Source organism: Myotis brandtii, unplaced genomic scaffold (assembly GCF_000412655.1).
Source record: "Myotis brandtii unplaced genomic scaffold, ASM41265v1 scaffold351, whole genome shotgun sequence".
NCBI lineage: Eukaryota > Metazoa > Chordata > Mammalia > Chiroptera > Vespertilionidae > Myotis > Myotis brandtii.
The window spans coordinates 1,023,597-1,031,009 of NW_005363502.1; the positions used below are offsets into that span (position 1 = coordinate 1,023,597).

Genomic DNA, 7,413 nt, shown 5'->3' on the forward strand with positions numbered 1-7,413 from the left:
GGGGAGGGAGGAACATTAATGATGAGAGGGAATCATTGATTGGCTGCCTCCTGCACACACACCCCCACTGGAGATCGAGCCTGCAACCCAGGCATGTGCCCCACAGGGGAATCAAACCGTGACCTCTCAGTTCATAGGTTGACCCTCAAACCACTAACCCACGCCAGCTGGGCCTTCTTGAATTCTTCTACCTAATTGTGAGGCCAGCACTCACCTAGTACCTAAGCAAGAACTGTGGTGATCCACTGGCTTACCTCAAGACCTGTGACCTCCCAGCCACCTTTTCCCAAGGCCCTCACCATCCAAGGCTGCAGCCAGCAGACACAAGTTATGATGCAGAGAGGCATACAAGAATATGAAAAAGCTTAAGTCTGACTCAAGCTAGTGAGATTCACTCCTCATCTTACTGGAACTCACAGTAGCATTTGACACACAATCCATTAGGTACGTAAAAACAAACCTAATGAGTTTTGGAAACACCAACAGCCAAGTGCACTCAAGAAAAATAAAGTAAATTAAAAGCTGCACAATAATTTTATCAAACCTGAGAAAAGAAAGAAGGTATTAACAGAAGGGGTGCAGTCTACTGGGGGCCCCCAAAAAACACATTAATTTAGCCAACTGGATCCAGCAGATACAAGGATCCCAGGAAAATCTCAACCGAGAAGAGCTCTTCCCTGTGGCAGAGACTACGAGAAGCCTGGATGGAAAAATAAACCTCAACAGAATCACTGCCCTCTGTTCCTACCCTAGTATCACCAAACAAGCTCTGAATATGAATTCGGGTTCCCATGTACTTTGATATCAAAAAGAGGCCTCCAGCCCGGCCGGCAAGGCTCAGTGGTTGAGCCTCAACCTGTGAACCAGGAAGTCACCATTCGATTCCCGGTCAGGGCACTTGCCTGGGTTGAGGGCTCGATCCCCAGTGTGGAGCATACAGGAGGCAGCCGATCAATGATTCTCTCTCATCACTGACCTTTCTATCTTTCTCTCCCTCTCCCTTCCTCTCTGAAATCAATAAAAAATATATTTAAAAAATGAAAAAGAGGCCTCCAGAGTCACTCAACATCTGATGAATGAATGAACCAACCAACGACTCCACTAAGATCTTGGCAACCACCCTTTCTCAACAACCCTATTTCTTCACACCCAGCTGAGACAAGCTACTGTCAGACCTGATTTTCACTGGAAGAATCTTTAACTCCAAACTACAGACATGAGGAAGAAGAGAGGCGAGCATGGGGTGCTCTGTCTCCCCAGGCAGCAGGGGTGCTGGCATGACTGAGGGGGCTCTTCTTGACATAGCAAGAAAAATGCTTCTCAATTACCCAGTACCAGGCCCCAATTTAAAAATGAGTTTTCACTGTAAATGGTCTCTCACCCAAAGACTAGAAGAAAAAGAAGAAACAGCAGCAGCCAGTAGCTCCAGAAACCACAGGTCCCTCAAGGGCAAAAATCAGTCCCTTCTCTTGCAGGCGCTGGGTTCTCTCCAGCTGAAGACACAGCCTGCGAGTGATAGCAGCACCCCGGTTCTGCTTTACCTTCCCACTCACAAATACAGCTCAGATTGTTTTCTAGATAAAAACAAATTTTCAGTTTTATAAAGAATAGTTATTTGGAATTTCCCTTAAAACCACCTACACTCAGTGTGTAGACCATGGACCCTTGTGAGCCCCCCACAAAATCAAAACTTTTTCATAATATACCAAGACACTCTTTGTCTCTTTCACTGTGTGGATATTTACACTGACAGGGCCAACACAATCAAAGCAGCGACAGCAAACTGTACTATGACCACCATTCTCAGGGCCACAAACCCACATTAAGAGAAGAGAAAAGCCCGTTCATTTAAGAATGTCCTTGACAGAACAGCAGAAATTGATGTTGATTATTCCTACACACACATCTCTGTCTCCTCTGTGAGGAACAGGGAGCATTTCTGCTGCATACCAAGCACCGAGCTTCCCCGGGAAAGCACTCGTGCGACTGTAGTGCATGGCGAGTCAGGACTGGATGGCCGCCTCCCGGAACACTTTTTGCTGTTTTCATGTGAAGGAATGACGGTAAAACTAACTGCGGTTATTCAGTCATTTTCTTGAAATGAACAAAGTGAGCTTGTCACTTCAAGGAAAGTAACTGACAGTGTTTATTTCCAATGCTAAAATAGGAGCTTTCAGGCAAAATTCAGAATTTTGGAAACCTGTGACCACAACAATGAACTTGACAACTTGCCAATTTTCAAAGACTTCTGGATAAGATGGTAGTGATAGTGACATATGTGATTGCTAATATTGTGTACTAAAATGTGTCAATACTGAGAAGATCAGCATTAACAGGCCAGCATTTTCCAAGTGATCTATCTGTGATGTTACAAAATCCTGCATGGTGAAAAGAGAGGTATTCTAAGTATCAGGGTTTTAATGTAACAGTGCATGAAAAATTCACTGATACAGCCTCAGATCCCACTTTCCCAGTAACCTTTAAGAAACTTACCACTTGTTGAGGTTTGGTGTAGTATTAAAGGATATCCATAATTATCTTAAAAGGTATTAAAACACTATTCTTTTGTTCACCTACATGTATATGTGTAACACATTACTGTCATACAATTCAACCAAAACAATACATTACAACAGACCCAACGCAGCAGCAGAGACAGGGGGACCCAGTTGTCCTCTATTAGGCCAGAAATGAAACATTAGCAAAAATATAAAATATGCTACTCTTCTCTTCACATTTCTTGTTGGAAAATACTTTTTATTCTCAAAATGTTACTTATGTCAATGTAATGGGTTTGCTATTATTTTTAAATGAGTTAATATTTTAAAATTTTCATAATGTTAATTTCTGATATAGTAAATATCCACAGGAAAAATCATCATACACAAAAGCTCTTTGGAGTTGTCAATGTTTAAGAGCATTGCTTTAAGCAAAACAGTGTAAACAGGTGAGCGGTTACCTGTAGATATCAGTATCATTTACAGAATGATCTCAACGCATGCCTTTGTAACAGAAGATAAATGCTCTCTCTAGTGCTCATACTTTATTATCTAGAATAACTCTGGAATCTAAATGTCAACGAGAATTGTTCAAAGTACATTCTTTCAGAACTAACACGGCCATCTTGGCACCTACTCTCTAAAAGTTAATGATCCAGATCTAACAGCAGTAAATCAACTTGCTGTTACTGGGGGTCTAGTTTCTACTAATTTATCTTAGTAGACATACCAGCAGGCTATACTACTCAACCACCCATGGAAACACTACTACAAACTTTCTACGCAGGTGATCAACGGGTGGTAAAACCTGGTTGACGTTTTTCAAGCCAAAACTCTCTCCACTGTCCTCTGAGGCAGTCCTTCTCAACCTCTGATGAACTTAAGGAGCATGAGTCCCACACCAGAGGCTTAGGCATCTTTGCTTGGTGACAGGTGGTTCTGGTGTGCAGAAGGTACTAAGAACCAATCCCAGAGTCAGAACTGACCACTCTAGCGGTCTTCACACCAAGATAGGTGGAACCCTGCAGAACCCTAGAGAGTTTCTAAGGGGCAGGGAGAGCTTAAGGAGTCATTTTCCAGTCTCCTGAGGGCCACATCAGCTCTCTACTAAACTTAACCAGCCCCCTGCTGCTTCTCTTTTGCCATATTCCGTTCACGATCACTTTTTACCAACATGCCTTTAATTCATCCTCCTAGGGCACTAACCAAATAGACGAGTCTTTTGGCAGCAGAGTTTCAATAAAAAATACCAAAGAGGAGCAGGGTCAGGGGACAGATGCCTCTTTAGTGAAATGACAGTCATGCAGACAAATACATTTTAATACATTTATGTGAACTGAAAAAAAAATAAAATCAGAATTTCAAACTTCTTTTTCAAATCTTTAGGGGACAAAAAAGTTTGAACACTATGGCTGACAATTATGACTCTAAAATAAGTGCTGTGCAATATGGTAGCCAAACGTGGCTAATTAAGTTTAAATTGGTTACAATTAAATAAAATTTTAAAAATTTAGTTGCACAGTTACATCAGCCACAAATCAAGTGCTTCATAACCTGGAGCGGCTACAGGCTACAATGAGGGCCAGACAGTGCAGAGAACACTTCCAACATCCCAAAAAATTCCACTGGACAGAGCTACCCTGGAACCTTGATCAGCTATTTAATAAAAACCTGAATTCCTTTTGGGGGGAAATCCTGGATTTACTTATGGTTATGGCCCCAAATACCAGCAGGTGAGGTATTTCCATCCAGGTGGCAATGAATGTTAGGAAATCAACTTTTAAACTAGAATATTTAGCCCGGCTGGCATGGCTCAGTGGTTGAGCATTGACCTATGAACCAGGAGGTCATGGTTTGATTCCCGGTCAGGGCACATGCCCAGGTTGTGGGCTCAATCCCCAGTGCAGGGCATGCAGGAGGCAGAAGATCAATGATTCTCTCTCATCATTAATGTTTCTATCTCTCTCTCCCTCTCCCTTCCTCTCTGAAATCAATAAAAAATATAATAATTTTAAAAAATAAAATAGAATGTTTACCCTACAACCCTCTTATCTGGTTTCCAAAAGAACAGAGCTCTGCTCTCCACCAATAAGATACAAAATTAGTACTTCAGACTCTCATTTTTATTGAATTGAGATTCATATGACATTTTAAAACAAAGGGTTCAGGCCCTGGCCAGGTAGAGCACCATCCTAATATGCCAAGGTACCCAGTCAGGGCACATACACAAATCAACCAATGAATGCATGAGGGGGTAGAGCAACAAATTCTCTCTTTCTCTCTCTCTCTCTCTCTCTCTCTCTCTCTCTCTCTCTCTCTCTCCTTACCCCTCCTTCCTTCTCTCATCAATACATTTTTTAAAAAAATTTTTTAAAGAAAGATTCAGTGACACAATATTATTCGTAATAATTTAGACTCTGGATGACCTAAAGAATGTCAAATTATCTTCTACAGAGGTCCTATCTATGACCTAATTAATAGCCCCAAATCCAGGGGAGACTGCCTAACGCATGCACCCATCCGCCTCAGGCATCTTAAGTCACTTACCAGGCAGGATGTCGGGGTGCAGGCACCTAGGCCAGATCAACGTAACCTTCACAGGATGACCTCCACCAAGCAGCCCTGAGTCTCACACACTCAGATGGTGTCATCAAGGGACACATGTGAAAACAAACAAACAAACAAAAGCCCTATTTCTATACTTGTAAACCTAGTCTTATCAAAAAAAGTATTTGTGATGTAAGTCACTACTTCCCACATATACAATATACCACAAAAAAAACTATTTTAGGATTTGATGCCAGGAAAAATACATCTCTGAGAAAAGAAGGAATAAATATATATTTCCTTCTTTTTAATGAGAATTATACATCTTATCATATATCCCTTTGCACATTCACCAGGAAACTCAAATTATGTAAGTCCATGCTTAGTCCCAGCAACCAAGGCCATAATTGGCATAATCCCTTGCTCTTCCATTCCAGGACCAAAGTTCCTGTTTCCATTTCACACACACACACACCCACCCCCCATACACATACATACATACATATATACACACACACACACACCATACACACACACACACACACACACCATATACATACATACATACACACACACACACACACTTTTGTCAGAATTTCTCAAATCCTTTTTGGGAAAAATATCAACTAAGGACCATAACCTAAATTTCTATTAATTTAATTTACCCTCTGCCACTAATCATACATCATAAAATTTGGGGGCAATCATATCAATCTTAATATAGGACTAATTCACTCTAAAGCAACATTTTAGGACAACTAATATTTCTCTGCTTGTCTTCGATACCAAATAAAGACACATGTGCCTTCTGATCAAGAGATCCATACATATAGACATACTGACCTGAAAATATGGAAAGTGAAGCTTAGCAACCTATAAGCAAGATATAGCTGTCAACCATAAGCACTTGAGAAAATATTTTCAGTATTTTTTCTTCCGGGAATGAGTAGACTGAATTTAATATCAAATTTTGAGAAATCTTTTTCAAGGAAAATAAAACAGTTTTATCAACTGTGATAGCCTTTAACTTTGAAACTAAATAGTAACACATGCTTTATATGAAGCATTTGTAATGGGGACTCCCTTGGGGGGGGGATTAAAACAATAACTTTCTGAAATATCACTTATACTTTAAAACAAGACACTATTCACATTACTTTTAAAAGCATGCTGTGTTTAGCAACAAATTGGCTGCTACACAGCAGAGATTTATTCCAAAAATAACAAAATGAATTGTGTCAGTGTTACCACATGCAGATCACTATATTCTATCACCACCTAGTAGTGCCAAAAGATACAGGGTATTTATCCATAGTTTTAAAGCCATCTGGTAAGAAGTGAGAGAGAATATGAGTAGAAACACAAAGCTTACCCTGGTTACACAAACAACAAAAGACTCTTTTCTAGTTCTGGTTGTATTCTGCCTCTTATTTTCTGATTACTTAAATAACTTGTCATGTTTAATTATACCTAAGCTATTTAAATTTAAATTTAAATTAGTTAAAATTTTTGAAAGATTAAAACTTCAGTTACTTAGTCTCGCTCGCCTCATTTCTGGTGCTCAATAGCCACGGGTTGCTGGTGCAAATATCTAAGTCTCATCATCACAGAAAAGTTACATCTTCTATAAATGCATTAATGTGATATCAAGGAAAATGGCAAAATTTCTTGAAAAAATAACTTGGAAAATACTATGCACTTTCTGAGAAACCTCAGTATTCAGGTAAGTATATTTACAAGGTGTTTTTAATCCCTAAACCTGGAATTAAAGGAAAGACTATGGAAGGCCTGGATTGCAACCACACTAGTAGTTTCATCATAGGAAGGGAGTGGAGGGTTTCATTTCACACACAGTGTACAGATTACGGTTCATTAAGATAAAATATAAACACACCATATGTGATAGTTACTAAATACATTGCTTCTGATGGACATTGGATAACAACTAAGCGATTTACTGTGGGGTTTTGTTTTTTTCCAATCTCATTTTTCTTTTTTTCTTTCTTTTTTTTAAAATGTTTTTATTGTTTTCAGAGAAGAAGGGACCGGGGAGATGGAAACATCAATGATGAAAGAGGATCATTGACTGGCTGCCTCCTGCTCACCCCACACTGGGGATCGAGCCTGCAAATCCTGGCATGGGGGCTTGACCGGAATGGAACGTGGGACCCTTCACTCCTCAGGCTGACGTTCTATCAACTGAGCCAAACCATTCAGGGCCAATTTCATTTTCCTTTAATCAATATATAAAAAAGGGGGAAAATGCGTAGACCCGGAAGCGCAGGCGCAGAGCGAAGGTCACGCCCGGAGTCCTGCAGGTTTAAACCCAGCAAGCCTGCACCTGGGCGGCGCCCTACGCACCTGGAGC

The 7,413-nt window shown here is 40.5% G+C and overlaps 1 protein-coding gene across 4 annotated transcripts in view; it reads right to left on the minus strand.

Annotated features, from left to right (window-relative positions):
- CHD7 (chromodomain helicase DNA binding protein 7) overlaps positions 1–7,413 on the minus strand; it is a 122,971-nt gene that overhangs the window by 100,753 nt on the left and 14,805 nt on the right. The window contains exon 1 of one of the 4 annotated variants that reach the window (XM_014544101.1): positions 2,032–2,036. The exons of the other annotated variants lie outside the window; for them this stretch is intronic. The gene's annotated coding sequence lies outside the window, so the exon portion shown is untranslated. Of the gene's footprint in view, positions 1–2,031; positions 2,037–7,413 lie in introns of those variants that run through there. 4 annotated transcript variants of the gene reach the window in all.